The sequence below is a fragment of the Chaetura pelagica genome, unplaced genomic scaffold, assembly GCF_000747805.2.
Source record: "Chaetura pelagica isolate M959 unplaced genomic scaffold, ChaPel_1.0 scaffold517, whole genome shotgun sequence".
Classification (NCBI taxonomy): Eukaryota; Metazoa; Chordata; class Aves; order Apodiformes; family Apodidae; genus Chaetura; species Chaetura pelagica.
In genome coordinates, this window is record NW_009953992.1 from 249,327 (window position 1) to 275,349 (window position 26,023).

Sequence of the window (26,023 nt, forward strand, 5' to 3'; positions counted from 1 at the left end):
GAAAGAGTGGGAGGGAGTGGAGCTCCCTAACTAACATAGAACAATGGTCAGACTTGTAGAGAATCAATCACCTTCATCTGCATGGAGTGTGGATGATGCAGAAGCTTTCACAGACACGTCTGTAGAGGGCTTGGAAGATAACTTTAGCTGGACAGGTCTATTGTCAGATGCTGAAATGAACTTCTCCTGCAGAGGTTTTGCTCTAGTTGGAGCAAATTTCTCCTGGACTGGTAAAGAAATGACAGAGATTCTTTAATATAAAGAAAGCTTCAGAATGAAAGTTTGTGTATATTTTCTTGTAAGTGTAAATGATGTGACTGGTGCATATCATCTTGGTGGGGAAAAAACATTGAGACATAGAGAAGAGGCCTTCAAGAAATGTCCTTCCAGTCTCGTTGAGTCTCGGAAGCAGAACTACCTGCAATGAAGGAAATGAGGTGGTACAAGGATTTTCTCTGTCTAAAGGATGATTAGAAGGGCCTGTCTGCCAGTACTCTCTCTTTGCACAAATCCAGATGCATTATATAGCTTGCTACAAGAATTTCTTATGCTCATATTTCTGTAAGTTGAGAAATGCCTTCCTGTGAATCAGGAAAAGCAAAACATTTTTATAATTGTGATCTCATGCTTTAAGTGGAGACCTTGCCTGTACTCCAGCTAGATTTCTGAGATGGAAGAGCAAAGCTGAAGGTTTAGTAGGTTAGAAGTTGGTGTCTGAAGAAGGCCGCTCAAATGTTTGTACATTTCCATGTGTTTAGACAAACCTTTCTGTTATAATGTGGTTCAAAAATACATTTTCCTCGTATCTTGAGTGATTAAACCAGTCTATATGCAGTTTATGTCTGTTTAATTTCTACCAAATTTGCCAGCTTCTTCCATTAGAATCCCATGTCAGTGTTTCAGATCTAATGTTCTGTGGCTTCAGAGTTATCACCCACATGTATATTCCAAAATTGCAGTTCTACTATAAAGTCATCCTGCAGGGAGCTCTTGAGGCTTTCATGACCTCATTTACACAGTGATAAATTCCCAAATCTCATTCAGCCAGTGTTTTCCTCTGTGAGTAAATATTTCAGTCACCCACCATATGAGATAATTTTACGATGTGGTAGGGGAACAACTGTTATAATTAAAGGTATAATGAACTATTAAACTTGGACAAATGAACTTTAAAAGACTTTTAAAAAGACAGTAAGCATGTAAAACCTTTTGTTCCTAGCTACAGTAATGAATGTTTCTCAGGCATGGTCCATGTGGCTGCTCTGCATGTCTCTCATGACTCTGGCTGATCTTGGAAAGGCAGCTTCCTTATTTTTAATTGATATCTTCAATATATTCCAAGCTATCTTCTATAGCTTCCAAGGCAGCAATGGTCTATATGTAGTTTATTAAAGGTTTTTTTTCTTGCCAAGTAAAAAGCTATTATTTCACTGAATAAAAAAAACACAAACCCAACCTTCATTTAAAATGAGAATTTCAGTAAAAACTCCTGTTTCCAAAACCAAATCCCTTGTATTCCTTTTTCCATTTTCCCTGAATTCCAGTGAAGGCATTTCACTACACGTCCTCTAAATTGTGCATTACATGCATGTGCAAGTCAACTTATAGGTAGTACTGAAGGCAGAATCTGATCTCAAGTTTGAAGAGGAGAGGGAGATTGCATCGTCATGGTTCATGGTATTACTGCCAATGCAGATACTTTAATTACTTTTAATTACAATTGATAATTAAATTAGAAAATACTATTGAAAAAGCTGTGAGGCTTTTTTTTTTTCTCTTTCTAAAACATACTGAACCAAGGGTAATGGCTATAGCTGCTCAACAAACTGATCAGAAAGTACAAGTTTAAAGATGTAAGGTTGTGTTAATTGCAGAAACTCTCTTAATTGTTAGGTATTCAGTAAATGCTTTTTCTTTGAAGGCAGATGATAGCTATTCTTGTCAAGTTCTTGTTCCCTAGGGCATGTAATGATAGGACAGGGGGATGGTTTCAAGCTAGAGAAGAGCAGGTTTAGGTTGGACATTAGGAGAAACTTCTTTAATATGAGGGGGGTAGATCACTGGAACAGGTTGCCCAGAGAAGTGGTGGGGGCCCCATCCCTGGAGACATTCAAGGTCAGGCTTGATGGGCCTCTGAGTCTCTTCCAACTGAAGACATTCTATGATTCTATGCTTGGTGCCTTCTTTCTGAGTCCAATGTGCCTTTGGACCCAAGGCCCTTGGGAATGTTCAAGAAAGGGAGAAAATACTTGGGCTTGAAAACAAAGACTTTTACTTTGCTTTTAGAAATTAAACTCTCCTTTTATCTTCACATAAGCCTAGGGAAGCTTTGTATGTTTATGAGATTTCTAATATTGAAGTGACTTTGACAAATTTAGGGTTTATATTCTGCAGGAAAATGTGCTAAATCTCTTCAAACTGTTATCATGTTGCTTCTTTTTTTCTGTTGGTAGAGGATTTTTTGATTATTAACTTAATCTATTCAGTCCTGTTCTTTCAAGCTGGTAAATACCAAGACTGTTGAATATCTTTAGTGTGAGCACTGGAAAAGGAGGAGTAATAAATAATTATTAGTGCCGATATGTAATGCATCATATATGCATTATATTTTGCTTAGCTGCTGAATCTGAGTGTTAAAATTTAGCAACTGTTCCTGTTTCCACAGCTGCTGCACTGCGCCAGCACAAGTTTTGACACAGAATTATCTTCATTTTTAGAGGCAAGTCAGCAGCTATTGGGGATCTTTAGCTCATCATAGTATTTTAACAGTAATTTTTAATCAAAATTACTTCTTATAAAAAAAATATTCAAGTGTACATTATGGAAAACTGAGTGACAGTCGTTGTGTGTATGTTTCTGTGTCTGGCCAACAGCCAACCTGTGTTAGGCTGCTACAGTGTTGGTAAATGGAGACATTCTGGTTTAGAAAGATCAAACATCTACAAAGACCAGTAAAAATTGCTCTGAAATACTAGTTTTGGGGTGGTTTGCTGCCTTGGTAATTGTCTTGTATATGTCTCTTCTTTTTAGTTTATGACATTTCTCTTAGATTATATTATCTAGGCTGTATTAGTTTCTGAGGCTTGTTTTGTTTAGGGTTTTTTGTGGTTGTTTTGGTTTAGGGCTTGATTTTTTTGTTTGTTTGGGAGGTTTTTTGTTTGTTTTGGGTTTTTTTTTTTGTTTTTATTTCAGAATCAAAATATGTCCTTCCAAGTTGCATGTAGTTTTATTATTTCCCATCATACAACTGTGAGCCAAATCTCCTTGACTGTCATCTTGGTTTTAACTGGCATTTTACTAAGCCCCTAATAAATTCTGGGCTTGGTTCTATCAAGACAGCATTGTCTGTCTCTGCACACTGAGGCAGTTTAAATTGTTATTAGCATAACTGCACAAAGGAACTAATATTCCTCTACAACACTTCACCTTGTTCCCCATGGCTTAATCAAGGTCTTTACACAGCTGCAAAGCTTGTTTTTGGTTTACAGAGATTGTGGCAGAAGATAACTTGCTGTGCATCTCTCACTTTATATTAGTGCTTTTAATGAGTCTTTAAGTTTCCTCTTTCCTGAGACATTAGTTGTTAAACTCATTTAATACAGTATTTTACATTATTCCATGTCTTGCAGTGTCTTCTGTCATTAAAAAACAAAACCAAAAACAAACAAAAAAACCCCAAACAAAACAAACAAAAAAACCCAAGTCAATGGGGTGGGAGGTTCCTTTGAAGTCTTCCAAAGATTTGAGAAAATTTTAAGCTTTTCCCTGGGCAAGAGTCAATTGCAGGAGGATACAGGATGCTTGCAAATAAGGTTCATCTGTCCTTGTGTCTAACTCAGCTTACTCCCCACTTGCAGTCTAGCAGTTGGCATACTTCTTGACTCCAGGAGTTGAATCAGCTTTCTGAGAGTTGTACAGGCCAGTATTACTTAGCGTGTGCTGGAAATATGATGGATGTTGACATAAAGTAATAGATAGTTGCGTCTTCCCAAATAAAAGTTGATATGTCTGAGATGTGCTATCTTCAGCTTCATGTAGTTTAAATATTAACCTGGGGGGTTACACGGTTGGCCCTTTAAAAGGGATACTTGCTGACATATACTTTGGAGAAGATCTGTTCAAAGGAAATGCAGTTAGCTGCAGCTTTTACCAAATATTTTTTACATTTGGTTATTTTGATTTAGTTTATTTTTATTGTCACATTTTAGAATTAGGCCTTTAAGAAAAAGAAACAGTTTTAGAAGGCTGAAGAATGTCAGTATGAATGCTGTGGTAGAAAAAGGAGGAGAAAGAAGAAAAGGAGGAGAAAAATAAGAAAAAAAAAAAAATGGATGTGGGCAGGACAGAGCAGCCAGCATGACTTCCATTTTCAGAAAAGTACTGGAACAAATGTTCAGGTCTTGCAAACGCTAAAAAATAAACCGATGGTAAGTAGCAATCAACCTGGATTTGTCAAAAAGAAGTCATGTCAAACTGACAACGACAGGTCAATAAACCTTGCAGCTGCAGAAAAACAGTATATATAAGGTAGCCTAGCTTCTGTGAAAGCCCTGACACTGTTTGCTGTGGCAGCCTTGTAAACAAGCTAAGGAAGTGTGGCATCTGTAAAAAGTGTGGGACAGAGGTGGAAACTGTGTAGTAGCCATACATAAATGGTTGAAGCAGAGCAGCAAGACTAGGTACTTTGCAAGAATGAGATTATTGTATCTTGGGAATAGCTTGCCTGTGACATTTGTGATATTTCCAGCCCGAGGGCTTGTAAAGGAGGCTTTATAAGTGTACCCCACAAGTGGTTTCAGCAGAGAGGTTCCAGCCCTCCTTCTGATGCTGGCAAGTAAACTCGATGATCTTTTGAGCTCCTTTCAAGACCTATTTTGTATCGTTTTATCTCAGAAAAGACTGCGTCACTATGCTCTGCTTTTCTTGCCAGCCAAGTCTGTGTGTGCATGTCTTTCTCTAGGTCTAACTGGCAGCCAGAATCATGTTGGCAGTAAAGAACAGACCTCTAGAATATTAGTTATATTTCCCTGCTCTTTTCTGTAGCAAACAAACAAAAAAACTCAATAAGATTATAAAAATCTTTATTTCATAATCTTGTTTCAACTTAATTGTGCAAAACTACCCAAAACAAAACTGGGCAAACAAGAATACTCAACAGACAGGGTAACCATGGTTGGTTGTATATGATTTGGAAAAAATAGTCTTCATTTACTCAGGTGTGTGCCTTTCCCTGATGTTACATTTGCGTGATTTATTCTCTTACTTGATTCCCTGAGTTTTTTTGAAGAGGTAAGGAACTCGTAGAGTGAACTCTCTTGGGTATATACAGAATGTTTACTAAGCAATGTATCACTATTTTAGTTTCAACTGACCCCTACCATTTCAAATACATTATTCACCTATTATTACAGTTCATTACATTTCAACGTTGTAAAACATGGCACATACTGAATTGTCAGTATTTCCTTTGAGAAGGCAAGTGCGAGTATTAAGGGACAAATTGCAATTGCTTCACTGTTCGTAAAGTCATCTCCATAATATTACTTCCTGCCATGCTGTTCTACACAAACCTTTCTCTTCCATCCACTATAGAAATATGGGGAGATTAGGAAACACAGGTCAGTGTCCCTGCAGTCTTTGCATCAGGTAGTAAGAGTTACAGCCAGTGGTAATTTTGTTAGCATAGGCTGAGTATGAAAGAAGAATGCAGTACCTCAGCATACTCAGTACCTTTGTGTGCTTAATTCTCTCTTTTTTTCTTTTTTTTTCACCTTCCACAATATTTCACTATGAAGTTTTCATGCTTTGGAATTAATGCATGGGGGGATACTCCCAAAATCTTATATATAACTAAAAGTACTTCTACAACAAAAAACTTTAATAATTTTTCCTTCTTTAAGAATTCTAAAAGAGAAGTGGTAACAATTTATTTTCATATGCTTTAGTTCTCTGGATGTTAATGCTTGAACAAGTTCAATATATTATATATTTCTGAATGTAGCCTATTAATTTGTTATTTTCACATCTCAGGCAAGTGGTCTTTTTGAGTTATCCTTGTTAATTCTTTCATAATTAGAGAAACTCTTGGAAGAAAGTGCTTTTCGATCCCCTGGAGGGTTTTCTTGCTGCATTAAAATAGTTTCCAGATAATGATCTGAAGTGAATTAATGATTACTTCTATTAGTAAAATTTAAGAAATGAGATGGGAGAGGAACAATAAAGATTGAAAAGTTAAATCAGTATTCCCACTTGGCACAAGAAACTGCTATCAGAAATACATACATACATACTGCCTTCGTGCTCTGGCTATCACTTAAAGTATTCTTTCTTCAAAGAAAGATTTTTTTCTTCTTTCCATTAATATTCTGCCATCGTAGTTTGGTTTTCTAAATCAAATGCCTGCTAAATATACTTGCAATTATGTATAATCATTGTAGCTGTTTGTTTTTTTCTTTATTTGTTTGGGGGGAGTTGATGTTGGTTTTTCACCTTACGTGGTTCCCAATGACATGCAAATTCTTGAAGGCAGAGATCAAGCCTTCCTTAGTGAACCACTGGTCCTGCTCAAAGGGAAGAGGTGGCAGGCAAGGGAGCCACAGATCCATGCTTGGAGCCTGCAGCTCAGGTGGAAGCCCAACAGAGTTTGGTCCTGTAAATAGGAGGAACAAATTTCTGGGCATCAAAAGGCCCTGAGCAGACCTCATCCTATACCTCATTTAGCTTGGAACAGGAACCTATCTTGAGGGCAGATAGAGACTAATGTATAAGTCTTTTGTTTTGCTGTTCTGTCTTTCACAATCTCTTTGAGTTTCTCTGTTTAAAGATTAAATACTGGAGCTGTTGTTATTGTCAAGTTTGATTTTTCCTGTGTTTGATGATCTTCCAATCCACTTTCAGAAGCTTCTATATGGAAGTATTTGGGCAGCTCCATCTCAAAGCTATGGCAAGCTTGGGATGCTCTCACACTTAGATGCATTGTCTTGTTTGCAAGCAAACTCTTTTCCTTGGGGGAAACAGAATTTCTTCTCTGAATCTTCCTAGTAGAAAACACAATGCTGTGGGTGTAAGGTAATCCTGAGTTCGGTTTTGTCAAAGGTTTTTGCTCTCAGGTTATTTAGTACTTTAGCTTCATAAGTGCATCTTTCAGTTCTCTGATGGTGTTTGTTTTCTGAGGGAAAGAAAAAAGAAAAAAAAGAAGAATTTTGTTCAAAGCCACCTGTCCAGTACTCAGTTCACACTGGTACCCTGTGGTTTGTGTGACCCACATCAGCACATCATCATCACTTGTCTTCACAGCAATGAGGAAATTACACTGACCTCTCCGTTTGTGGGTTGCAGGGTCACCTGGATGTATCTGAAAGATAACCTAAAAGCACAACTGCTGTGCTCGAAGTGTTGGAATCACTCAAATTGTGCATTGAACGTTAAATAACAGCTACTCGAGGGACTATCAGCAATCAGAGGGTGGCAGAGCAGGAACAACTCTGGGCTGCTACAGGCAGACCTACCAACTGAAGATGATCGACATGCTTGCTCTAACTGGGGCTTAACTGTGACTTTGCTGTGCTTGGGCTACGCTTCATTCTTCGGTAGAGCAAATTATTAAATGCTTTATTACCAGATTTATTGTTTCCTGTTGCATCACACTGAGAATTTGCTGCTTACATCTATTGATAAGAATCTTAGCATTCTTTCATCAGTGATACAGTGGCACTGAGCTCACAATAATAAAGAATCCAGTACTCCCAGTCACATAAAGTGATGTTCTGCCTCTATGTGGCAATACCTTTCCTGAAGCCATAGAGACAAGAATTTTCACTCCCTCCCCCAATAAGTAATTTTAAAAATTATCTTTAAAATCTTACATTGTTTCATTAGATATTCATGTGTTACTCTTCCTTCATTGACTTTAAAAAAAAAAAAAATCTTAGAAGCAGCACTTGTAAAGATATTGCTGCACACAGTTTCTCTAACAAGTTATGCAAGCCTCTGTGAATGGATTTTGCAGGATCACACTATAAATCCCTTGAATAGGCTCTATTGATTTCTAAAGAGGTCTTGCTGGAAAAGGAATGTGCTGCTTAGGTCTCTAGAGGTGTTAAAAAACTCACTAAAGGACAATACCCCTGAAGAAGCAACAGCAGGAGAAAATCAATTCTATGGCTATTTTTTGTTTGTTTGTTCTCAGCTAGATTACATAGGGGAGAGTGTATGGATTAAGCTATATTATTTCAACTGAGGCTGAAAGTTACTTTCTTTTTATGTTCAGAGTTATTTGTTGCATCTGTAAACAGGTGAGCTGAGGTGCACTGCTGGGTAAATGTGGCATATGGACTGTGGCTTGTCAGGTTCTTTACTTGGAGTGTGTGAACAGTGTTTCCTCACACAGCAAGTAAGCAGTACCCTTACAACATGAGTAATCCAGTCGTGGTGCCAGAGTTACTTTAGTAAGTTTATCTTATTCTACCACCAACTCTTCTTTAAGACTAGGATGATATGTTATGTCAGCTCATTGGTTTGCTGTCGGGAACTATTGTAGGTTGTTTTGGGTGTTGTTGTTTTTTAATGAAGGCATAGGAAAGGGAAGATGTTTGTAGAAAGTAACTGTACTATTTAAAGTTATGTTTTCATCATGCTTGTAAGTAATATGCAATGCTCATATAGGTTGCAGCATGCTGCAAAATGAGAGGAGGAGACGAAAAAGAATTTGCTGGAAGGCAAAATGGAGGAAGGGCCCAGGAAAACTGAGCTTAAAATCTCCCTTGCTTGGTTTTAGTCTTTAGTTTAGCAAGATCTCTGATGTCTGGTTGACTTGACCTTAAGTCTCCATTCTGTTGTGAAGCCACAATTAGAAGTCCTTATCCCTCTGTGCCAGCAACAGCCAAGGTAGAGCACTAATTTTTAAATGAAGCTGAAGCTACCTTCACCTTTCATTTACTTTTTTCCCCATCATTCCACAGATCAATAGGTACTGTATTTATTCCTTCATCTTTGGAAAGACAGTGTTATCCTCAAGGAATATGTTTTATTAAAGAAAGGGTTTAGCCTTTTTCCTTCATATTGTATTCTTTGCAGTACGTATTTGGTTTTGTGTCTATAACAGCATAATTTTTGGTGCATTTCAATTTCTCTGTTTTGGGACCAGCAAGAAAATATTAGATGGTGGAACAAAAATGTGAGCTTTAACAAGTAATTAATGCTGAAGTTCATGAACTAAAATAATCCTTAGATTCACATCCCCTTCAGTAATGTATTAAATTTACATTCTTTTGGAGCCTATTTTGAAAGCTTTTGAGGAGCCATATTTCACAGAATGGGGCTTTTAAAGCCTTGATTAGCACTTCCCTCTACTTATAGGCCATTGAAATTTTAAGGCTGGTCCCCAGGCAAGGTTGATTAGGAAAACATTTAACATGTGCCAGGGCCTGATGTTCCGATTCACACTGAGAATCCTGTTTAAAATGTTGGAGTTTACCAGATATCATAGTTCATCACTCATATCTGTCTGTAGTCAAATAGGAGGAATAATATTTTAGTGTCTGAAAACTACTCCAGAAAAACTTCCTCTTTTAATAACAGCTATCATGTAACTGCTTTCTTTATACTACCAATCGACTTCTGTCAGATTCCCACCAGATTTTTTTTTCCCCCAAGACATTTTCTTCCCATTTCTGTCTTCTGATTTCACTTCAGTGACAGCTGCAGTCTAGCATAAACAGCCTTGCTTCAATGCTAATGATGTGCAGATTTTGTTCTGTCCCTTTTTCCTCACATGTTTGTTTTATACAAGTATTTGGGGAATCAATAGCTTCTCTCTGTGTGTTCCTATTCCCAACTGTATTTAGAATCGTAGAATTGAAGAAGAGTTGAGGTTGAAAGAGACTTCTGGGGGCCCCTAGTCCAATGCCTTGTTCAAAGCAGTCCAAGTAGATCAGGTTGCTCAGGACCTTGTCCAGATGAGCTTTGAATAATCTGCACAGGTGGAGGTTCCTCAGCTGCTCTGGACCCCTGCTCCAGTGTTTGACCACTCTGGTGAAAAAAAAGATAAATTCCCTTGTTAAACCTTGTGCCTGTAGATTTTGTGCTTTAGCTGCAAACCTCTGAGACGAATCTAAATCTCCTCTGCACTCTCCCATGAGGCAGCTTTTTTACACAGGAAGACATAACTTATAATGAGGCAAACATGATTCTATGATTCTATGAAACACAGTCATTTTGAATAGTTTGTCTTAATTAGAATTCACTGCTGTTTCGCTGAAATTCTCCAACAGTTTATTTTTTACAGTTGTTTCAAATTCTCCTATAAGCAGCAAATATTTGCTCAATAATTAAAGGTCATTGTCTTACGGAAGGAAGGAAAATACATACAAACCACTACTTAAGCAGGATGCCTAAAGACAAATAATGAAATGAGATTTCTCTTGAGGCACACATCTAATATTGTACTGCCACTTAGACAAGTATTTAGTAATAGTTCAGGAAAAGCCTTTCTTCTTAATATTGACAGTAGAAGTCACTAATCAGAGCCACAAAGTGTTATCTGAAGAAGATGCTGTTGAATTGTAACCAGTTGCACTTTCAGGTAGCATGAGTAGCTACACAGATTTTTGATGTTACTTTTGAGAAGGGCAACTGCATGGAAGAATGATAATTAACAAACTATGTATGTAACAGAACACCCATCTCTGAGGTTCAAAAGAAAATACTTGCCAAGGATTAAGAAGTTTGGCAGTTCAGACTTAAGGCATATGCAACACTTCCAAAAAATCCTACATTTTCCAAGCCTTTATCCTGGCATGTCACAATAATCAGTCACATGCTCTCTTACAGAACTTCTCCGTAGCCTTGCTAATACTTTTCCATTTGTGATGGAAAGTTTCTGTGTAGCTCTTGAGACAAAAGAAACAACCCCCAAAGCAACACTGCTCTGGAGAACTGCTCTAACGCTCTATGTTAAGTTTCAAAATTGTCTTGTTTTGTGGCTGTTTCTCTACATTCAGCTTCCAGAATGATGCCAGTCATACAAAAGCTGCTACTGATGACCTCCAATCTGACAACACTGCAGCAGGAAACATTCTTGTGCTGTATTTCTTTGACAGAAACTGAAGGGAGGAGGGAGATCTCTGCATCTTTATTGGCCTCTGGCAGTTAATTTGTTAACCATGTTACGCCTGAATTCTAAACTAGATGAGATCTGAAAACTCACTGTCAATCCCTGGAATGGCAGAGTAAATCTGGAGGAAAGTCATGTGGAATCCCTGAGGTTGGAAGGAATAGTGTTTTGGGGAATAGGATTTAGAAGTCACTCTAAGCTACAGCTCCTGATTGCACTGAATATTTTTTCCAGACTAGGGATTAATTTAACTCTGCATGGCTTTATAATATCAAAGTGCTGAATTGCTTGTAGCTATGTACTGTAATAATCCTGAATGACTGCCAGACTGCCTTCCAACGGGGCTAGGGATTTGCCTCCTTCTCCAAGGGAAAAAAACATAACAAAATAAGTATCTATAGCTCTAAGTGTATAAAATTACACAATCTATATTGTAATAATTACTAGAATACATAAACATAATATAGTTTTTGCTTATAGCTGCTACTTTTACATAAGTTGTTAAAAAATGAGGTAATGGAATCAATCTGAAATTGTTGACCTGTTTGATTTGTACATAGACTTCCACACATGGCTTGTGTTCCTCAGCCAGCTTTTGCAGGTTTTAGGAATACCTTGAAAACAGTCAGGTAAAGCCCAGAGACTTGCAAACAAAAGGGTGAAAACTACATCTGTGGGTCTTGGTAGCCAAACTGTCCTCTTGTAGTCCTTTAAACTCAGTGGATTTTTCTTCTGCCAGTGTGGCATCGGGGCCAGAGCATTTCTTTAGACAATCCAAATCCTCCATCTGGTAGGAGATAGAGAGGAAAGGCAAATTTTGATCTTCTATATTTAGCATGATTGATTCTGATGATACATCTCCATTTCTTCACTGACTTCCATACAGAGAATGCTTCTCTGTGTTTCTTTCATTTAGGAATTGCGCCTGAAATTGATAGTAGTATCACAAAAAGGAGAATACCATTAGGAACTAACACTCAAGAAAAAATGACACAGCCTCATTTTTTAAATTGAGCTAATTTATTCACCAGTTCTGTCAGCAGTGAAGCAGAAATGAGTGGAAAGGATGAGAGGTGATAAGTATCACAGAATTCACAGAATCACAGAATTGTTTTAGTTGGAAGGGAACTTAAAGATCATAGAGTTCCAACACCCTGCATGGGCAGGGACACCTTCCGCTAGAACAGGCTGCTCAGATCCCCATCCAACCTGCCCTTGAACACCTCCAGGGCCCCCACAACATCTCTGGGCAGCCTGTTCCAGTGTCTCACCACCCTTACACTGAAGAATTTACACCTGATCTCTAAGCTAAATCTCTCTTCTTTCAGCTTAACACCATCACCCCTTATCCTCTCACTGCAAGCCCTTGTAAAAAAGACCCTGCCCAGCTTTCCTGTAGGCCCCTTCAGGCACTGGAAGGCCACTATGAGGTCGCCCCAGAGCCTTCTCTGTTTCAGACTGAACACCCCCACCTCCCTCAGCCTGTCCTCATCAGAGAGCTGCTCCAGCCCTCAGATCATTTGTGTGCCCTTCTCTGGACACCTTCCAACAGCTCCACATCTTTCTTGTGCTGGGGGCACCAGAGCTGGACACAGTATTCTAAGTGAGGTCTCATCAGGGCAGAACAGAGGGGCAGAATCACCTCTATATCTGCTGGTCACACTTCTTTTGATACAGCCCAGGATGGAGTTGGCTTTCTGGGCTGCAACTGCACATTGGTGGCTCATGTTCAGCTTTTGATTCACTAGTATCTCCAGGTTCTTTCCCACAAGGCTGCTCTCAAGTGTGACCTCCCCCAGCCTGTGTTCATACCTGTGGTTACCTCAGCCCAGGTGCAGGACCGTGCACTTGTTGAACCTCATGAGGTTCCCCTGGGCCCACTCCTCCAGCTTGTCCAGGTCCCTCTGGATGGCATCCGGTCCCTCTGGCCCATCAGCTGCACCACCCAGCTTGGTGTCATTAGCAAACTTGCTGAGGGTGCTCTGAATGCCACTGCCAATATTGTTAATGAAGATATTAAACAACACTGGGCCCAGCACTGACCCCTGAGGGGCACCACTTGTCACTGTTTTCCATCTGGTCTTAGAGCTGCTGACCACTACCCTCTGGATGTGACCATCTAGCCAGTTCCTTATCCACTGAACAGTCCACCCATCAAACCCATAGCTCTCCAATTTAGTGAGAAGGATGTGGGGGGAACCTTATCAAAGGCCTTGCAGAAGTCTAGACAGATGACATCCACTGCTTTTCTCTGGTTGACTGATGTAGTCGCTTTGTTTTTGAAAGCCACTAGGTTGGTCAGGCAGGATGTGCCCCTGGTAAAGCAGTGCTGGCTGTCCTGGATCACCTCCTTGTCCTCCACATGCCTTAGCATGTCTTCTAGGAGGATCTGCTCCATGATCTTCCCAGGCACAGGTGAGGCTGATAGGTCAGTAATTCTCCAGGTCCTCCTTTCTACCTTTTTTAAATATGGGTGTAATGTGTCCTTCCAATCACCAGGGACTTCACCTGACTGCCATGACTTTTCAAATATCATGGACAGTGGTTTGGCAACTACATCCACCAATTCCTTCAGGACTCTGGGATGTATCTCATCAGGTCCCATGGAGTTATATATCTTCAGATTCCTCAGATGGTTATGAACCTTATCTTCACTTACAGTGGGGGGGGCTTTGTCTCTCTTGTCTGCATCTTGTGGACCATCAACATGAGAGTTGTGAGGAGAGGGGTTGCCAGTGAAGACTGAAGCAAAAAAGGTGAAGTTCTCTAAGTGATGAAGGATGTGGAATCCCTCCATAGCAGGCACTAAAGCTTCTTTTAGCAGTGTGCAGTTGGGTTTGTGACACAAAGTCATCATCTTGTGAGGAGTGCCTGCATTTCTAAAGCCAGGGCTAAGACTCAAGGAAAAAAAGTATTTTACAAGTACATCACTTCTGCCCTCTCCCTCAGTATTGTCATTTATATTCTGTTACTTCTCATTGGCTGTCAGCAGCAGAATGAAGTTTGGTGCCTAGGGTTCAGTACTAAAATGACTCAGTTCAGCTTTCCAACTGGAAACCAGCAAAATAGCAGTGCTGGCTGGGTGCTCTGAAAGTGCCCACAAAGGTGGCCTTTCTGCTAGTGCTTGTTGTGCAGTAAACAAAGCCTGATCCACCTGTTAGGATCACAGTTGTCATCACATCATCTGAGCTGAGGAAAATTAACCACGCTTTCTGATGGCAATGGGTTAATCTTCCATGCTTGCATGCTTCAATTAGCTTGGCAAACCAGATTTACACTGAAGGGCAGAGTACAATTGTAACATGGTAGATAGAGCAGCTTTTCTGTGCCCTTTCATCTGCTGAAACAAGTGTTGGACCAGCTGGTTTCTTCCCCCTCTGTGCTACCGCTTGACTCCAGCTTGGCATTGCTCAAGTTTACTGAGTAGCATGGCCTTATGTAACCTGTTTGGTTTTTTGTGTGATGACCTGCTTTTTTTTCAGCAATACCTTGCTGTTCCCTGCCACCTGCCACCCTAACTACCTATACCCGCCTCGGAACAGCTTTTCTTATTCTACCTCTTTGCAAGGGAACATGGCAACGAGAGCTAACACAGTTTCCTAGCATATCAGTGACCCTCTAACAGCTTCCTTCAGCTCATGCCTGCCTGGAGCAGGCACTTACGTAAAGCTCCTGCCTCATTTTTCTAGGTTCTTCACTTTTGTACCCTGATGCTGGAAGCTGTTGGCTTTGATTAGGGTGAACCTTCCTCCAGGCATGCTAGTGTGATTTATAATAATTTCATACATTATTGTAAATGTATGAAATGTTAGAGATACATTGTCTATAACAAGTGTCTCTCATATAGTAAAATAACTCATGAAAACAAGGATCTTAATGCCTGACTGGTCCTTTTACTTATCATTCCTCCTTTTCACTAGATGCTAGCCAAGGTGCTTCTCTGTTTCTTGGCCCCACTGTCCTCTGAATCCCTTCAGGTTGAAAGGTGAGGAACAGGTTTGCTTTGTGCACTAGGCTTATGTACACAATGTATAAATGTATTTAAGCAAAGCTTTTCCAGGATGGAGAGGGAGAGAGAGACCTGTGTTATGTCAGATGTGGAAACCTGAGCAGTCCACATCAGGAGATCCTTTTCAGACCCTGGGCAGAATGGCAAACACCCTCGACCACAGCCTCTTTCTCTAAGTTGTGTATGACTGCAGCAGCAGCCGGCTCCTGCGTTCTTCCTTTGTCCTTCATTATATGTTCTTCACAGCATGGTGATTAGGCTCAAAGTAGTCCAATCTATGGCCGGATCGATCTCTTGCTTTGTGAAGGTATTTTGGGGCTTTCTGCCAGGTCTAGAGCATCACTGTTCAGCGATCAGTGAGGATTCTCATGTCACGGAATGAAATCAGAACACTCCAGAAACCAGTAAAGCTACTATTGCAAACTGCAGCAAGGCCATGGTCATAAAGCTGTTTTTAAAAATCTTTGGAGATATCTTTAGTCTTTGCAAGCTGGCAAAATGACAGAGCTTGTAAACAATAATTTCAATAAGGGAGATTCACCTTCCTTCAGCTTCACTGCTGGCATTTATTCCAGATTAGTGGTGTAGTTCCTGAACAATCTAATTCTGTGTCTTGCTGCATCTCTGTCCTGTTCTATTCTGCTTAGACTTTTCCATCAATATGCTGAGCCAGCAACTGTTGGAGTACTCAGATTTGTTGAACACTTTTGAGCAGTAATTTTTGCCCATCTCTGCTGATTTTGCCAAGGTCCTTCTTCTACTTGCCTGCTTAAGGTTTATGCAGGGACTGTGTTTGCCTGTCCTGTTCATACTGCTGTGACTTTCAAAGACACTAGAAAAGATCTAAGCCCTGTTGAGCCAGCACTCTATAAAGCTAAAATAAACGAGAAAACATGATATGTATCCCAAAAAGCTTTAATCCTTATGTATTTATTAGACTCTTCTAAGGACTTTATGTAAGGCATGCTATCCCTACCTGGCTTTGATTTAGGTCATGACTGGCTTCCTGCCTCTCACTTCCTCTCCCATTTAGCTTCAGCATTTTGGAGCAAATAATAATAGGAAGATTCCTGCAACCTCAGAGCACCACCTATCAAATCCAGGTGCTATAAATCAATAATATAGACAACTCCTGCATTTCATTTAGATGTTCAATACTCTGGAGAACTCAGTTACACATACCACAGATGGTTTTCATAGAATCATAGAATGGTACAGCTTGGAAGGGACCTCTGGAGATCATTGAGTCCAACCTCCCTGCTAAAGCCGGATCACGTAGGGCAGGTCACACAGAAATATATCCAGACAGATCTTGAAGGACTCTAGAGAAGGAGACTCCACAGCCTCTCCAGGCAGCTATTTCTTTTCTTTCTGTAATAGCTGTAGCACCTTTTTGAGTGCATAACACAGGAGAAGTGACCAGCGTTACTTTAAACTTACAGTTATCAGCTGAAAATGGGTTTTTATTAAAATATTCAAACATTATTTGCTGTGTTCTGAGATTATAGTCTCTTCATAGATGTTTGCAGATCGCTAAATTAGGATACTAAGCAATTACGAAATGGAAGTGCTTCATTAATTTAATTTTCTCACATGCAAAGCACAAGGGAAAAATACTAATATCAATACAGTAGAGTGTCCAGGGTAATTCAGTGAGATACAGTTACTGTTAAATATTTTACACTCTGCAGGAGCAGACTTGTGCAGCAGCTCACAATATCTGTACCTGTATCACTAAGATGTCTGTGGCCCTTAGTGCAAAGTTTCATTTCTGAAAGGATCTTTGAATCCTTCCTCCCCCCTGCTGTTTTCATCACTCAACAACTGCCTTCACAGCAAGACACCATTTCCCTTCTTGGCCTCATCTTACTCATTCAATACCCACCTGTAACAAGCCAAGCAGTTTTCTATGAACAGGCAACAGTGTCATTTGAAGTAGACTTTTCTGAAAGTAGCACCTCTTCTGGGCCTTTGTAGGCAGGGTCTTAGAATGCCAAAAATCTGACTTTGGGAAAAACAAGTCTATGTAGATATGCATGTAGCTATCTTTTACAGATTGTACCAATAAGTTTTAGGTCAAAATGAACTCATTAATACCTTCTTAATTGGAATTTATATAGGCAATAAAAAAGTATAGAACTCAGTGTCTATAGTTGTTACATCAAAGAAACAGATAAAATGGATGTACTTACTGATATGTCAAGGCATGCAGTGTGTGTACTGGGTAAAGCATACCTAGCACTGAGGAGAGCATGAGTCCCTACAAGTGACAGTGGCAACTGGGGGTAGATATTTGCCTTTTTGTATAGTCCTCTATTCTTTGGTTTGTGTCCATGCTGAAGGGATAACCTGTTTACTGGAGTTCCCAATCAGAAGAAATGCTAAAAGTGTGGGAGGGTGAATGCATCCTTGTAGAAAGAAGATTGTGGTATGAATGCTTTGTTCTATGCCATTGCTATGGGTCTTAGTGAATGAGCCTGCTTGGAGTGTTTGAGGGATCACATGAATAAAGGCAGTTGAAACTGTAACATTTTTCGTATCTATTTTGTTTCCTTCCCTTGAGGATTACATTTTCATTTTCTTTCATGCAGAAAATACAGTCCATGAAAGGGAAACTTGTACTGAAGAACCTGCAGTAGGAAGTATGGCATAACTGACATAATTCCTTTAGTTTCAGAAGCACAAAGATGGCATTACTGTGAGGATTCTGCCTGTCAGTAAATTAAATAAAATACAAGCAAAGTTCAGGAAATTCAATTCATTCCAAAGATAATGGAAATTTTTCATTTTCCTTGCTGCTGTAGTCATGCACATTTTAACTGCTGTCTGGAACAGCCAATACCTTGTAAAGAATGAATGCCCCCTCTCTCAAGACACTTCTCAGTTTCCTAGGAAGTGTTTCACTGCCTGAGTTTGTGTGATTCAGGGAGTATCTGCTCCAAAGAGATCACTTCCAGGTACCAGTATCACTGACCCGCCCTGTAACCGTGTGCTGAAGAGTCACATGTAACCCTTCGCAAGCACCCTGGGTTACATCAAAAAACATCCCGTGACAGCTCCACTGAACTGAGTGGAGCATTCTACCTGTATTTCAAGCTGGCCCACTACATCGTTTAATTTTTTTAGGTAATATTTACACATTATTCCTCTTCATGGGTAAATATGGTTAAAATGCTTCCAGCAGGAGAAGGAGGCAGCTGTGCACTTCATTACTGGAGGTGCCAGACTTGGATATACCAGAACAAGTAGCTAAGATACTGTTGCCAAACTTAATCAGTTTGATTTTTTCCACTTTCTTCAGTTTTGCAAATTAGACATAATCACTTAATAGTATGATAGATCTGTGTGTTAAATTATACAGAGCATTGTTGTTCATGGGTCCTTTTAATTTCCCCATATAGAATAATCTTACTAATATTTATCTTCTTACAAATTCAGAGTGAGTAATCTCTGTCTAAATGAAGTTACTGTTCATATGGTGCTCTCTTTCTTCTGTAAAGAAAACAAGGAAACCATCATAGCACTTAACATTATGAAAAGTTTAAAGCAGCAAAAATGTAATTAAGTGTGAAGTATAATTAATGATGCCAGTGTTCAAAGTGTTTGTCTTGTCAAAACAACTGTCAGGATGATAGCACACTGAAGGCTAAACCTCAAGTTCAGAAATACCATACCATGTTGGCTTACATTTAGCTGTGTAAACCATCATGTAGGTTGGTTGAGAAGTAATGTGCTTGGATGATGATTGATTGCCTGCCAAGGTCCCAAATGACCTAACGTCTGCATTCTTATGTCCATTGGTTCTGTTCAACGGTAGCAGAAGTGGTGGTGGGGAAATAAAACCAACAAGTATCTTCAAAAAGGCAGAATATGACCTAAGGATGTTTTTACCTTCTTCCAGTTCTGTGAATTGGGTTTGGTTCTCGAAACCTGAGGACTTCCAGATCCAGTCTGGAATAGGTTCACTGATAAACACAGTGCCAACTTGGATGTTTCAAAGTGGGTACTTGAAGGACTCTTATTTGTTATGTCCGCAATGTTCAGCCCCCTGTTAATGGTAACAAAATGCTTTGTGGGGCATTTAGGCATCAGTCCCTACTCAGTAGAGCAATCAGTGTGCTCTTTAAGCCCCTTGATTTCAGCTCTTAGTTTCATCAGCAGGAGGCTTTTCAAAAGCAGCTGGCTGTCCTTATCTCCCAAAGGGGCTAAGATGCCTTCTGGCAAAATAGCCCTCAAAAACTCTTCATTATATAAAATGCTAATTTTCTTCTCCCTCCTTTGCTTGAGGGACCTTACATGACCTTACAACCAACCCATTCTTACCTGTGTGTTTGGGAAATACTGCTCTGATTCTAATTATTTCACTTCTGCTCTTTATTCTCTTGAACTAGCACTGAAAATCCTTGATGTTTTCCCTAGATGGGGTATTTGCAGGTTGGTGCATCTGTGCTAGTTGTTATCTCTGTAAACTTCTACACTTACACACGAACTTGGTTAGGACAGTTCTGGATATGCACAAGCAAAGCAAGGAAGATCAAACAGCTTTTAAAGAATGAAGAAGTTCCTCATATTGCTTCTTAAGATCTGGCCCAGAAAGATGCTACATTGAGTGAGACTGCAAGTTCTTGTAGGTGGGTAGAAGCTGTTTTACCCCCTTTTTGCCCAGAAGAGTGAGGCAATTTTGGGGGTGAAAACCACGCATGATATATCCATTTTTCCCTGTCGACTGCTTTAGATTGAAGATAATGCCACAGATTTTTGACATGCAGGCATCATTAAAGTCATCTTCTCTAATGTCCTTTATAGCTCTGGCTAAAGTGCCTCATCTGGTGATGCTGAACTAAATTATCTCTAAAAATACCCATCTGTGATGTAGAAACCAGAAAGCACAATACAGCCTTCTGTAAGCTGTACAAGTGTCAGCTCTCATAGTGTAAAAATGTGTGCTCCCAAGTAATTTCATCTAGTTTTTGGATCTTAGAATGAGTTTTTCTGCCAGATTAAAGCATAACGACCAGGGAGGGATAATAAGCAAGATTAAGGATGTGGAAGAACTTTTTATGAAAGAGTGAAAAGATTGATACTGTTTGCTATGGAGAAGCAGTAAATAAGAACAGATATGAAAAGGTCTCTGTCGTATGTTATTGGGAAGCCAAGAGGGGGACCTTGCACTTGCTCCTTCTCCCATGGCAACAGGAGGTAGAAATATTCATTTAAATGAGACCTAACATCTATTTGAAAGGAAATTACTTATTTTTCCCCAGCATATTCTTTTAGCTGTTTCAAGATTTCCCTGAAGTAAAGAGATTATTGAGATTTTTTTTTAGCCTGCTTATTCATAAAGATAGACAGGATGTCCCATTATATATCCAGGATGACAACACTACAAATAAAAAGCTCAATATATTTGGAAGAATCTTAGGGTTTTGGTTCCCTGGTTCATAAGCAAATCTTCTGTTTTTTTCCAACATTTGCTCCACATAGTATCAAATGTTGAGAAGAATCAGAGAGATCAGAAACAGAAGACTTTATGAAAATATCTCTGGATAATGTTCCACTTGTATTACCTTCATAAATATATTTAAGCAGTTTATGTGAGCATCAACTGTATACAGACAGTAAAGGAAATGTCATATACTCTTTGCATGTCTGGAAACTTTTTAATATAAGAACTTAAGGGAAGTTTTATCGTGCGCTTTATTGTTTGGCTCGTTTGAGAAAATCCTCTGAGGTCCCTCTGAAGCTACTGGTGCTGCTGTTAGGCTCAGCTTTCTGTTTCAGATGGACTGATGAACCTTGGTAAGGCAACTAACATGTTCTGACATCCTTTGACCTGTTTTTCTTAAATGTCAGTTGTTTTAGATTTAATCATTTATTGCTGTGTTGTACTATGAATGTTAAAGGATTGTTTTTGTGAGCTGGAAAATGACAGTTACTTGAAACTAGGGATCAGTTGTGTCTCCTGGCATGCATGTAAGCAGGTAATTAGTTGAGACATCAATAGTTTTAATGAATAATTTACACAATGCTTCAGGTTTAGCTTATTTCTCCAGAGAACTTGTCTGATGTTTTCATTTTCTGCTGTCGTTCCATCTTAGCAGTAGAGGAGATGCGATACTGAAGTTCTTAGCACACTTTAGTTATTTACAGATAACATGAGTAGTCCAGAAACTTGTCCAGACAACCAAATCAAACCAACCAAGCATCTGAGCGACCTATAAATGAGAAGTGTATCTGCAGTGGTTAGGAAGGTGGCTCCAAAAAATGACAGTCTAAACCCTAGATGGTGTTTTGCAAGAAGGACTACAACTACTTTCTGATAAATTAATTGTCCAGCTGGACTATGGTATTGCAGAAACAGCAATAGATCCTTGCTCCAATAGGGCAGTTACACTCCTTTAGTGTTACTTAGTTTAGCAGTCGTCCTCCTGACTACAAGCTTTAATGTAGAGGGCTTAGTATGCAGTAACTGAATCCATTGCCTTTAGATGCTTCACCTGTGCAATTCCCTTGGTTTTCCCATCTAATGTGGTGCTGCATTCCTGAAAGCATCAGAGGCTGAATTGATAGAGGGAGTGGAGTTGGGGAGACTGATGGAAAAGCTGGAGAAGAAGGAAAGCACAGTAAGTTACACACTGTCCTTCACTCATCCCAAACTGTCCTCCCAGTTCAGTGAGGTCTTTGCAGCACTGGAGCAGCTGACCCTGCTGCATGGTCCCAGGGCTGTTCCTTGTGGGGCAGCCCTGCCCATAGGCAGGTTATTTATCTGAGTAAAGAGAATTAGGAGAAACCAGGCAGGACTGTGACCAGCTAACTTGTTTCACCAGGCAGCAGTACCCATGCTCACAGACATTGTCTGTGGTGCTGGCCCTGCCCTACAGCTGCAGGAACATTTCTCAGCCTCTGACAATTACTGGTGTTGTTTGAAGCAACACTATGAAAGTATAAGAAGGGTGCTTCTAGAAAGCATTGGTGAATTTCAGAAAATTTTCAGATTTTAAGCTTCAGTGATAGTATAGAGATAAGATTTAAAAAAGAATTGAATATTTTGAGTGGGCTTTCTTTTTTCTGAGAAGCAACTGGAAAAGCCAAAGAGGAGAATTTTATTAATGTCTAGCTCTACACGATTTTTTCTGTTTGAAATAGGAAATTGATACTGTCATGTTGTTTTGTTTTAAACAACATTCAACTGTATGAGTTGAAATTCAGTCTGTAGCAAAAGTTGCATCAGGTGACTGGGTCCTTGATCTTCAGTAAAATGATGTTCCTACATTTACTGGATTCCTTTTTGTATCTAAGAAGCACTGGATTAAAATTTGTCACTTAAGGTTTTTAAGTAGAAAGTGTATTTTGAGTTTTCACATGCAGAACAGGGATCTCTGTAACTAACACACACGTATCCTTTGAAACTCATAAAATAAACTGTAAAAGTTTATTGAATCAAAATGAAAGTCGCAAAAGCTGCATTTCCTCATACAGAGGAGTATAAGACAATATCCAATAATTTTATGGCTTATGCTTGGGTGACAGAAAATAAATTTCCTGTGGAAGACCCTAAACATTTCAATTATTAGAATTCCAATCATCACGCATATGTTGAAACTCCAGAAAGAAACAGGAGGATTACAATAGAATGGAGTAATATCTTACTAAGAAGTACTTTTGCCACAGTGGTGAGGGTTTGTTTTTTTTTACAGTCTGCTGAACTGAGTGTGTTATCTCAATCAGGATCTTCATTGAGACTTTGCTTAGGTAGGAAGCAGGTGAACTAAGTGTCCTAGCTCAATTTCTGGTTGTAGTAAGACTATAACCCTTCAGTGAGTGAAGACATAGGAGAGGTACTGAACTGTTGCCAGGAGTTTTCAGCGTTAAAGACAAAAAGTAGTCACACATGATGTAAATCTCATGAGAGAGGTTTGGTTTTTTTTCTAAAAAAACAGTGTACATTCATCACAAGGGAGAGCCCTAGAGCAGAATAGTTATTGCAGGGGTATAATGAGGAGCAGAGAGAGGAAGAGTAAATAAATAAATTTCTTTTTGCATTCAAATGTTAGTCTCTTTGGAGGAGAAATGCTCACCTGGACATAGGGCCTTGGTCATGCTCGTCCCATTATTACTAGCCCCATTTGTTTTACTCTCCAGAGTTTTAAACAGCACAATTTTGATTAATTTTCCTGTTAATTTTGCACTCTGAAGCATAAAAAAGTGTGAAGCTCCCTGGGGAGAGAACAGCATGAAATGAGTGAGCATGGGTATCTGTGAGAAAAGAAGGCAACTTTGTTGTCCCTTTACCCCTGATCAGCAGCTCAGCTATGACTTTTCCAGCTTTCTGGGAGACTAGGTGATGGCTCGTCTTTGAAAATGGGGGCTTATTTAACATAATGTTCGTGACATTTCTGCAGCTAATACATAATTTCCCAAACAGTTGCTCTTCAAAAGCAGTTATATTGCTTTTATGTCCTGTCCACGCTGGGTGATGACTGCTGTCAGGGTTCCTGTCTTTCATAATCCTTTTTGCCACATTTTGGGTTGTTCCATAGTTTGTGTCTTAAATTATTTGGTTAATAACTCCTAGCATGTAGCTAGATTATGCATCCCACTTGTTTTAGCAGTCTAATTGCTGACTTTATGTGCTAATGTTGCCAAATATATCATTAGCTATAAGCAGTAGCAGCCTACCCACTAAACTCCAGCAATCCAGTAAAGACTTCTCGTTCCACTCCATTCCTCACACAGAAATGAGAGTAAAGCTTCTCTGGTTTCTACATTAGAAGTATCTGGAATCTTTCTTGCTAGTGTTCTTGATTTAGTTTTGTTTTTCTTTTTTTCTCCCAGTGACAGTGTTTGAGCAACTCAACAAAGCATGATCTCCATATATCAGTGACAAAGTTTCATTTGGAGATAATGGGGAATTAACAGAAAATTAGGAATAAATAACAGAACTTTCTGTGGTTTGGGTTCATAAAAATAATTTAGATACATTTCCAGCAAATGGACATTTTTTGTTTGGATATTCAGCTGGCATGGTGAAAGTAGGTCTAAGCAGAAAAGATTTGAATGGTCTGCCCTGAGAAATACTATTGACCACTGTGAACAGGAAACTGATACCAAAGAGCTGTCTGTGTAATCAAGGAGAAAAGGAGAATATTAGCCCTGAAATACTGATTATCTTAGACTTTTCTAGCAAATCTGCCTGAATTAATGGAATTAGTGTTATTTTGATTTGTCTTCTTGCACTTGTTTGTTTTCGTATAAGTAAACTGAGTGTATTTTTGTTCTCTTTCAGTTAATCCTCTGGCTGCTCTGAACTCTTCACACAGTCATTGAACTGGCAAATTGGAAGAGTGACAGCAGCAGCATTGGTAAGTAGGTATACTGATTTTTTTGAGGCTTTTATGGCTTTGTCGTGTTGGAAAGACCATTCAGATAATGTACTCAGATAACTGAATCACTCTCGTTTTGCAGTCTAAAATGCAAAATTCCTAACAGAGAGGCTAGAATGAAATCCAAGATAACAGCAGTGACTCTTTGAAATTTGTCATTTATTTATTGTTTTATGGTTACTTTACTTACCATTATCCAGTTACTTGATTCATTTTAATACCTGCTGTAACCTTTAAGTATATTGCATTTAAAAATGGATTTCAGCAGAGAAGATAGGTAGCAGTAGCTATAAGAAGTCATCTACCAGTCAGGAAAAAAACCCAATTATATCCTGCATTTTCTGTTGAAAAGGATGAGATAGTTGTTGGTAGAGCAGGCACAATGGGGGCTGTTGCCAGGGCTTGACAGCCCATGTGGGAGAGGACTGAGGTCATGCCAGCACTGAAAGCTACTGAGATCCTCACAGCCTAGAAAGTTAGCTTGCAGCAGGAACTGTATCAGCTGTTATGCTTTCCATTTTTAAGAAAACATTGCAAACCAAGAAAATCTGAATAGTGTGTTTCACACCTAGGCCTGAGCTGACTAACAAGTTAGGAAAACACCTGGTCTGTGGACAGAGCTGTGCAGCAACGCTCCGTAGAGCAGTACAATGGGTTTTGTTCCTTGCTCTTGCTGTGATTCTTAATTGTGTAGGAAGGTTTTGCAGATGAACATTCCTGTGCAAATGATGCAAATACAAACTGCTACAGGAAAGAACTTTAGTGGAGAGTTTTTGGAAGTAACGGGAGCAGTTTAAAGCTTTAGTGTTTGTAACCTCACATGCTAGTCCTCTGATGTGGTAAAAACAAACCTATTGTTTCACTCGTTTGAATTTGTGAAGACCCTGGCACTTTTTGCTTCCTAAATGAGAAGTCCAACCAACCCAACCTCTCACAGTGGAGATTTTGTGCATGAAGTGATGCCAGTTTTGGTAGGGGTGATTGGATATGTGTAAGTTTAGCCAGCAGGGCAAGGCAGGTGATTCTAACCATTTACTCTGCTCTTGTGAGACTGCTCCTGGAGTACTGTGTACAGCTCTGGAGCCCTGTGGGGAACAGTCCGTCTTTTTCCCCTCTATAGAAGACTAAACAACAAATGCCTTTCAAGTCAGCAAGACAGGAGTGATGCCTTTTCACTGATTCACTCAAGGACAGAATGAGCAGGCCTCTTGCCCTACCAGATAAGTGCAGAGCAAAGAATCAGCACAAGGGTCATAATAAGTGGCAGGGAAATAGACAATAGGTTAAAAACTGCCTCTAACAGAATATGTACCTGGCCAATGGTGATTGGCTAATTCAGACCGTGGTGCTTCCTGGAACAATGGTCTCTGATCCATAAGAAGAGAGTAGGATCTGCTCTCTGTGGGTCTCTGCTCGCTCTCTCTGCCTGCCTGGGACAAGACCCCACTGCAGCACCTGAACCTGCCTGAGTGCCACTCCGCTGCGAGGAGAAGCAAAGAGGGGGGCACCGCCTGTGCC